This window comes from Aplysia californica, unplaced genomic scaffold (assembly GCF_000002075.1).
Source record: "Aplysia californica isolate F4 #8 unplaced genomic scaffold, AplCal3.0 scaffold00320, whole genome shotgun sequence".
In the NCBI taxonomy this organism is placed as follows: Eukaryota; Metazoa; Mollusca; class Gastropoda; order Aplysiida; family Aplysiidae; genus Aplysia; species Aplysia californica.
Genome location: NW_004797590.1, coordinates 106,356 through 115,735, shown reverse-complemented (window position 1 = coordinate 115,735; position 9,380 = coordinate 106,356). Strand labels below are relative to the sequence as shown.

The 9,380-nt window shown below is 38.8% G+C and overlaps 1 protein-coding gene across 1 annotated transcript in view; it reads left to right on the top strand.

Annotated features, from left to right (window-relative positions):
* LOC101847508 (acyl-CoA synthetase short-chain family member 3, mitochondrial) overlaps positions 1-1,496 on the top strand; it is a gene marked incomplete in the record, with an annotated part of 24,550 nt that extends 23,054 nt beyond the window's left edge. Inside the window, 1 exon segment of the mRNA XM_035970784.1 lies at positions 1,157-1,496.
* Positions 1,497-9,380: the final 7,884 nt, after the last annotated feature.

Below are 9,380 nucleotides of genomic sequence, written 5' to 3'. Positions count from 1 at the left end.
GTGGGGATAGGGGATGTATTGGAGGGAGGAGGAGGAAGAGATGGGGAGTGGGAGGCGGAGAGGGGGGTATAGATGTGAAGGACGGTGTCTGTGTGAAGAATGATTTCTTTGTGAGGTGCAGGTAGGGGGGTGAGGTGAATTGAGGGGAAGACTTGAGGGGGGGAGTGATGTGAATTGTGGGGAAGACTTAAGGGGGGGAGTGATGTGAATTGTGGGGAAGACTTGAGGGGGGGAGTGATGTGAATTGTGGGGAAGACTTGAGGGGGGGAGTGATGTGAATTGTGGGGAAGACTTGAGGGGAGGAGTGATGTGGAGGATGGTGTCTATTTGTGTGAGGTGGATTGCTCCTTCTTTCCTTTCAAACTTATGTGACCAATTTATGCTGCAAGTGCTGTAAAGCTCTTACAAAAACTAAAACTACACTTTTTTCCCCTCAATTGCTTCCCCGGTTCTCAAAGTGTGTCAAACTTGTGTGGATATTTCAGATTCCCTAGTACGCTCAAATAAGAACATCAGTCAGAAGTAAAAGACCTAGGCTACTGATCTGTAACAAAGAAAGATATAGAAGGTCATTTTTACCTTCATCTATTAAAATGCTTCCATCTTAACCATCTTGTATAAGTATACTTATGACCTTACAGCGTGCATCAAAATAACATTGAGTGTGTATGTAGGTTACGATTATTATTGTTTACATTGCTGCTCATTTATATTATGCATGTGATTGTAAGCCTACGTGTGTGTGTGCATGTGTGTGCGCCCGTGTGTGTGTGTGTGTGTGTGTGTGTGTGTGTGTGTGTGTGTACACGTGGTGAAACACCAAACCAATGTGCCAGGATCTGGACAATAAAGATGTACCTTATCTTATCTTATATTTCAGATTCCCATGACCATCGATGACGCGACGGTGTACCCGGCCATCAAGGAGTCTCTCCAGAAACTGGGCTACGCCCCGGATATACCCGAGGACTCCTCATAGTGATGACGATTGTGTGCGTCGCGACATTGATTGTGGGTCATTGTGTGGTGGAATAAAGGGAGGGGCTCGTCAAATTTCAGGGAGCAGAGAAATCACTAGGCCCCTATATTTTTTTTTTACTGTTAGGTAATTTTTTTTAAAGAATTTTTTTTGGGGGGGGTGGGGGGGGAGGGACAGAAACCTTCCCTATCCGTTAAAAAACTCTTTGTAAGATGAATGAATTTTACCCAAAAAAATGTTATTTGGAGTCTAAAATATTTTTTAATAGTACTAGAACAACTATAAGTATTCAGCTTTAAAAGACACCAAACTTTGGCATCCGGTAACCCCCGCCTTCTTAAATAGCACATGTCCCCACTTCCATACGAGACAGACAAATGTTTTTATAACAAAGTTCAAGAGATATAGAGAAGGGTAAAATAAATAAGACAGCAGTAACTCCATGTGACCAAAAATTTACAAGTGCCTGATTCTAACGCGCCACAACACATTTGTATTGTATATATAAGCTCACCCATCATTGCTCTCTCTCATCTCTCTTTCTCTCATCTCTCTCTCTCTCTCTCTCTCTCTCTCTCTCTCTCTCTCTCTCTCTTTCTCTCTCTCTCTCTCTCTCTGTCTCTCTATGTCTCTCTCTCTGTCTCTCTCTCTCTCTGTCGCTCTCTCATCTCTCTCTTTCTCTCTCTCTCTCTCTCTCTCTCTCTCTCTCTCTCTCTCTCACTTTTTGTTGAAGCATTTATCCAGACTAAATTGAAAGCTTGCTAGGGGAAGTGTTTAATGGTGTGACATTGTTGTGTAAGTGACATCCTCAGTTGGTGATATTGTCTATTGGTGACTTTGTTTGTTTGGGTGACATCCTTCATTGGTGACATTGTTTATTGTGGTGGCATCCTTCATTGGTGACATTGTTTATTGTGGTGACATCCTCTTTTGGTGACAATGTCTATTGGTGACATTATCTTTGGCTCATGTTGTGTCTATTGGCAATATTTTCTCGGTGTGACATTTCCTTTTGGTGACATTTAGGGGTGTGAGAGTCCCGTGTTTTGGACTGGAGTCCCAGTCTGAGTGATTATGAAATACTTGAGTGAGTTCCTGAGTACTCAAATCCTGAGCACAGGGCTCAATGTGTTATTTTTATTGTGCGAAAACTACACATATTAATAACCAGAGTTATGGAGGTAATCTGAATACTGTTGTATTTACCTCCACTTGGCTTGTCGTTCACGAAGTGTCCCGTTCCGTGCACTATCCAACTCCACGACTGCTAGCGACGTTTTTTCTTCCCTAGCAAGGTTGTCAGTAAGAAAGCCAACACATAGGCTAATGCTACAAATACCACACAGAAAAGATAGAAGAAAAAACCTACAGTGCAGCAACAAACGGAAAGGGTGAAGTTTGCAAAATCTAGGCATCGCCGTACGCCTCCACTCTCTACGCTGCCAAGGCATGTAATTATCCTTGGCTTGCTAAATGCCCAGAATTTCATGGTAATGTCGCGGATTTGATGTTATCACGTTGAGTGTCCCACATTGGGGTTTGAAGAAGTGGGCAAGCTTGCAATCCTTATTTTTTAAAATCTTTACTTTTCACTTTTTGGGGGGCACTCCAAAGGAGCTTAGCTTCCTTATTTATGCAGATTTTTCAATTCTGTTTTGTTTATCTTAAATTTTATTTCCTTTTCTCTAGCAAGCTGCTTCTTCCAACGGCTTGTAGTCAGAACCACTGTACCGGTGATGCAGTATCGGCAGCTCAGTAAAATTCCTTTGTGCCTACAGTTACGATATATTGATTTTCTGTCATTTATGAAAATTTTGGTCATTGCTGAATTTAGGTCTCTCTTATCAGGAATTCTTTCATTAGATGAAGAACTCTCCAAATAAGTTCATTTATTTTGATTTAATGGGGTAATTTAGTGACAGGTATGTCACTCTCAGGTTTTGTACCAAAAGATGGCTCTGGCACAGTGGGAAAAACCTACTCTGGAGTTTTAAAAAGTTAAAAAAGTCAGGCTACAAATTATTGTTTGAAGATTTAGGTGTGCGGCAACATAGCCTTTGGTGTTCTGCTGGTCGGATATACGTGTCTCGATACGTCTTTTATGAGTCAAAATGGTAATTGAGTCAGAAGTGAGCTCATATAGAGTGCTTCACATCTTGTGTCCTCTGAGTGGAGATAACTGTACAAGTTCTGCAGTTGTCTTATACAATTTTAGGTTTTTGTCGAATTTGTTATCTTTTTAAACCTTTACTCTCTTTGATATGTGAGGTGTGCTGACGTTTATGAAAAATTTCTTGTGATTTTAAGCCTTTTCCCTCTTTGATATATGAGGCGTGCTTACAAAATGAGTTACTCCCCACAATTCATGAATAGAGGTATTGTCACCAAAAATTGACACAGGGTACAAATTTGTAGATTTTTCAACTGATGCCATTTTCTTCAAGTTTAACATGTCTTTCACTATTTCATACTAATAAACTGTACAAACTAAACCTATAGATTTTACGTATCTATTTCCAGAGGGCTAGAATCTAAGAGCTGTCGCATTTCGTCAGCAGGCCTCATATTATATTGTAACTTGGTCTGTTTGCAATATGCTCAGTGCTGATGTCCTTCTTAGTAGCTCACATACGTCATGTGTTCTGTTTTTAACTGTTTATGGAATTTACACCCACTGTGCGCCATTTATGAACTGTGTTCATGTGGATGGGATTTTATTTTTGAGAAGGTTCATCTCGTTTTGAAGTGTTTAGCTTACGGAATGTATGCTTAGTGTGTTAACTGTTGATGGAATGTGTTAATGTTGAGCTGTTTATGTTGATGGAATGTGTTAATGTTGAGCTGTTGATGAAATATGTTAATGTTGAACTGTTTATGAAATGTGTTAATGTTGAGCTGTTTATGAAGTGTGTTAATGTTTATGAAGTGTGTTAATGTTGAACTGTTGATGAAATGTGTTATTATTGAGCTGTTTATGGGACTGTGCTAATGTTGCAAAATGTATTGAGGTTGTTATCTGTTTATGGATTTCACCGTTGTGCCTTACACAGGGGTCTGATGATCCACATCTTGTGCCATGATTATTTTGTTGATTTTTTTTTGGGGGGGGGGGGGTTTGAGGTTTTTTATGGTTATGGTGTGTCACCAACTTTGTGTGTGTGTGTGTTTGTGTGTTTACTGAAAGCCAGATGAGTCTTCTATTAGTTATACATATATATGAAGTGTGTTATTTACTTTGTAAGTGTGTAGATATACAGTGGAACCCACTCAAACTGAAATCTGCAGGACTGCCAGATTTTCTTTAGTTGTTCCGAACGGGGATCAAGTTTATATATATCCTGTTACTAACTAATGATTAACGAATTTGATTGTTTTTATTACATACTAACATAGATTACTTACCACCGATTTGTCAATTGTTTTTTTTTTTTCAGTTTTCACTATTTCTGTGATTTTTTTTCCTCCTTTCATTTTTATTTCCTCTTTCTCTCGTCTGTTATTTTTTTAGTCCCTTGCACGTTGACCAGATAGATTTGAAATGTACAGGTGACAATAATGATTTTATTTAGATTCTATGTGTAGCACAAACCTATGCTCTACCAAGTCCACAAAGTTTTCAATAAGACTTTGTCAAAGCTTGGGCTCGGTCCACTGTTTTAGCTGAACATGTTTGTCTGAATACCTGCTATAAAAGAATTTTTTTTTAACTTTTCATTATGATAGACCAGACTCAGAGATTTATTACTTGCCTGATAGCCGGAATCCACTTATAACCGAGATCATTTTAAGTTGGGCCATGGGTGAATGACGGGTGCTCTAGTGTGGTTTGCTCCTTCTTGCCTATCAAGCATCGATCGCCCTTATCTTTCCTCCTTTTTTTGTGTGTGTGTTTGTTACCCTCACCTCTATTCTTCGGCACACATATGACCTAATTATGTTGCAAGGATCGTAAAATTCTTACTAAAACTCTAGAACTAAGAAGGGCCCATGACTCTAACAGCTTATTGTACTCTAGAACAGCCAGGTTTTTTTGAATGCATTTGCCTGTTTGTGCTTGCCCCGTGCTCGCTGTGGGTGGCTGGAGAGCGCCACTGGCAGGTCCTACTGCATTTCATTCCCTCACTTGTTGTTTCTATCTGACCGTCTTTCTTTTTCTCTGCATCTCAAATGACCGTGTGTGGTTGGCGGGTGCTCTGGTATGGTTTGTCCCTTCTTTCCTGTCAGACATCTGCTATCTTTATCGCTCCTCCTTCTTTTCTTTATGTGTTACTCTCTAGTGTTGCCTGTGATCTTGAGCACTTATATGACCTTTTTATGTTACAAGTTCTGTAAAACTTTTACTAAAACTAAAAGCAGATGCGCATTATTGTACTAATGTGCTTCTCCTTGCTAAGAAGGATAAACATGCTGGGTTGTTATAGAAGGTATCCTTAGGATTTAAGCAAGCCGACAGCATTCAATGCTTTCCTGGAGACAACATTCTGCTTGGTGTGTACGTTTTATTGCCTATCCCATCAGGCCAATTTTGTTGACATGTTGAAAATTATTTTCTGCACATGAAATGGCAAGATTACATAAAGATAATAATATTGTATTTGTATTCATAAAGGGCAGTCGATAAAGATATACTGTACTTGTATCCGTAAAGGGCAGTTGATAAAGATATACTGTAGTTGTATCTCTATAAAGGGCAGTCGATTAAGATATACTGTATTTGTATCCATAAAGGGCAGTCGATTAAGATATACTGTATTTGTATCCTTAAAGGGCAGTTGATAAAGATATACTGTAGTTGTATCCATAAAGGGCAGTCGATAAAGATATAGCTGTATTTGTATCCATAAAGGGCAGTTGATAAAGATATACTGTAGTTGTAGGCCTATACGTAAAGGGCAGTTGATAAAGATATACTGTATTTGTATCCATAAAGGGCAGTTGATAAAGATATACTGTAGTTGTATCCATAAAGGGCAGTCGATAAAGATATACTGTATTTGTATCCATAAAGGGCAGTTGATAAAGACAAAGATGTACTGTAGTTGTATCCATAAAGGGCAGCCGGTCAAGAGAGAGGGATGCCATTTTTTTCTTCTTTTTTTTTTTCCTGTTATTTCCGATATTTTCACTAGATGTAGAAGAATTGATATTATTCATAGGTTGTTGTTTTTTCTGTTTAATCCTCTATTAATTTTGTCTACTGTCTTTTTGTTGGCAAATGCAACTTTCATAGAATGATAGATTTTCAGGTATTTTTGACTTCTCTGATTGAAGAGAGAGAACATTGTTGGTGAATTTTGTGAAATGCCACACAGTTACCTCCTTGTCTGTTGCTCAGCGTTATTGGCTGGAGGTTGTTTATGTAGTCTCATGGAGTCCACATACATAGTTTACTGTTTTTAAAGATTTTACATGTGTCGCGACATAGTGGAATGAGGCGCTCCTTAATTTTTTAGCATATTATAGAGTTATTATTAGTATAAACTTAAATCATGTTTATTTCCCTTAATTCTTTTTTAAAGATACCCATCTTTCTCTAATAGAAGTTGAGACATTTGCAATTGAAGGAGGTGAGGATCGCCTAGTGTTCGGTCAAATTAGAGAGCAAATGGCCACCAAAGTTTGGTGACTTCCAAAGCTTGAGTGTCCTTGACCTTGGCATTCAATAATTTTTTTATAGAGGCACCAGCGATCAATGAGTGTCCTTTGAAACTAAAAATGTACATTTTTATTTTTGTGCTTTTGATCATTTTTTCAATAAAATCTACTCAAAACGTGTTTTTAAACGGGCATAAAAGGTGCTGAACTCCCCCCCCCCCCCCCCTTATGTATAAATTCAACCAAAACTGCCCAGCAGGCGGGTAAATGTCTGTTTCTTGAATTTCATTATTTTTTATGGTGATGGGGGCCTGATTTCAGCATGACAATACACATATGCAGGCAGTAGTTGTCACATTATGATATATACCTGTAACAGGTGACATATGTTCTCTTATATGCTTCCTTAACTTCAAGTGTCCATTCTGAAACAGACTAAACAAATTAATATATTATTCTATGGGTTAGTTTTTTTTTACCATCAGTCATCTGTTTAAGATGTGCCTTTATTAATTATACATACTTATTGGATGAGATTAGGGTTCGCCTGACTTCATGTGAGAAATGCTTTAGTAAGTAATGTTGTGAGAAGTGCCAAGGTCATCTTGCTGTGGTTGTGTTGCTCAGTTATGTCAGGGGGACAAGCTGTTGATAAATCTGGTAGGTCTAGATAAGGATCTGTTCTCAGTATTGTTTGCCAGCTATTGACTTTCAATGTCATTTTCGTACACTTTAAATAGCATCAAATGACACGTTTGGAATTTCATATTCGTACACTTTGAATTTCATTACCATTACCATGCACATTGAATTTAGTTTTATAGAACACATTGAAGAAATTCTGGTACACTTTGATTTTCATTTAAGTGCTTTTGGAATTTCATCATAGTATACTTTAAATTTCAATACCATATATACACACCTTTTCAGGTGGATGGTTGGCAGGTGTTCTGGTGTGGTTTGCTCCTTCATTCCTTATATCTAACATCTATCATCCTTCTTCTTTTTGTGTGTTACTCTCTAGTAACACCTGTAGCCTTTGGGCACTTGTGTGACCTATTTGTGTTGCTGCAAGTACTGTAAAACTCTCACGAGAACTAAACAATTTTTGAAGAAGGAAACATGTTCAGATTTGGTGATTACATTTTACAATCAAGTTCAGGTTTTGTGCTAAAAAGATCATTTGTACAGTTGTTAGTTTCATAGTTTCAGATTTTATGGCTAGTTTTCTTTATGTGAAACGCTCAAATCGATGTAATTCATTGTAAGCTGACAGATGGAGTGTAGTGAGAAGTAACCAAATATATTATATATTATCTATACATATATCATTGAGATGTCATTGCAAATATATACACGGTACATCATCTGTGTCTGCCTTGTGTTTTACTTCATAACTTTGTGTGTTTCTGTTTTATTCGTTGTTTTTGTTGTTGTTTGGCATCTGTGGCCTTGTGGTTAGGCTCTCAAACTTGCAACCGTAAAGCTGTGGGTTCAAATCCCATCAGGGGTCCGATGTGTCTTGAGAAACACATTTTATTCAAATTTACCTCACTTCACCCAGGTGGGAATGGGTACCCAGCTATAGACAGCAAAAGATCTTGTCAGTTTATTAGTGTTTTACTTTTAGCACCTACACTCCTCAGCTTGCCCTGCATTCTTCCTAGGAAGCTGAGAATATTTGAGTTTTCTTGTGGCGACTGGGATAATGCTATTAGGCTACAATGTCGTTTATAGTGCATAGAGCATGCCGTAGAGCAGAGCTATATGCTTTTCGAAAGCCATTTATCATCATCCTTATTATTATTATTATTATTATTATTATCTTTATTATTATTAATATAGTTTTTTGTTGTCTCCCGAAGTTCATATCCAGCATTGGCCCAAGAACCATGGTTCCTCGTCCATGTCATGGAAGCTGGCAACGGACAGAGTGAGGGAAGCGGGTGGTTTGAGGTGCGCCACTGGTAGGTTCTACTTCTTTACTTTCCCTCTTATTTTTTTGTCTGTTTGTCTGTCTTACTTTTTTCCCAGCACTAAATGACTACATGTATTACTATGTCGACATGTTTCTCTTTACTCAAACAAACAAAGTAAAGGATTGATGGGTTCAGGTGAAGTATGATGGGGCTTAGCCTACAAGACCGCAACGGTGGCCTTGAAGTCATCTCGAGTCATCCTGAAACTAAAACATAGTGGGTGGTTGGTGGGTGTTCTGGAGTGGCTTGCTCCTTATATCAAACATCTATTACTTTTATCCTTATTGCCCCACCTTTTTTTTTTTTCGTTTGTTACTCTTTTGTAACACCTCTAATCTTCGGCACTTATATTATTATGACCGTATCCTGTCGCAAGTGCCGTAAAACTCTTACTAATACAAATCTTACTAAAACTTTTTTCTAAAACCAGTTTCGTTACTACAGAAAGAATAAGCGTAATGAATTAATCTTGACATAAAGCACACAACTGGAAAGGGGGCGTGGCGAAGGTGGTTTGGGGAGAGAGAAAGGGAGGGTGGGGGGGCATTGTCATCAAAATCCGCAATTGAATATTTCCGGCTGAGCTGCTGAAGTGTTTGGTTGGGGTCATAGATTTACACTATAGGGACTGGGTTTAAATAGGAGATAACTCTATGGTTGGGGTGAAGCAGCGTGGGGTGGACATTGTCCAGTTTCCAGTCGGTTGTCCAGACGGCACGCGGCCGCGAAGTGGAAGGTCTGGTGGAAGGAACTCTTGCTCTGGTGACTGATCGCTCTGGGTGGCTGGCTCCGGACTCGCTTAACTGTCTCTCTCTCTCTCTCTCTCT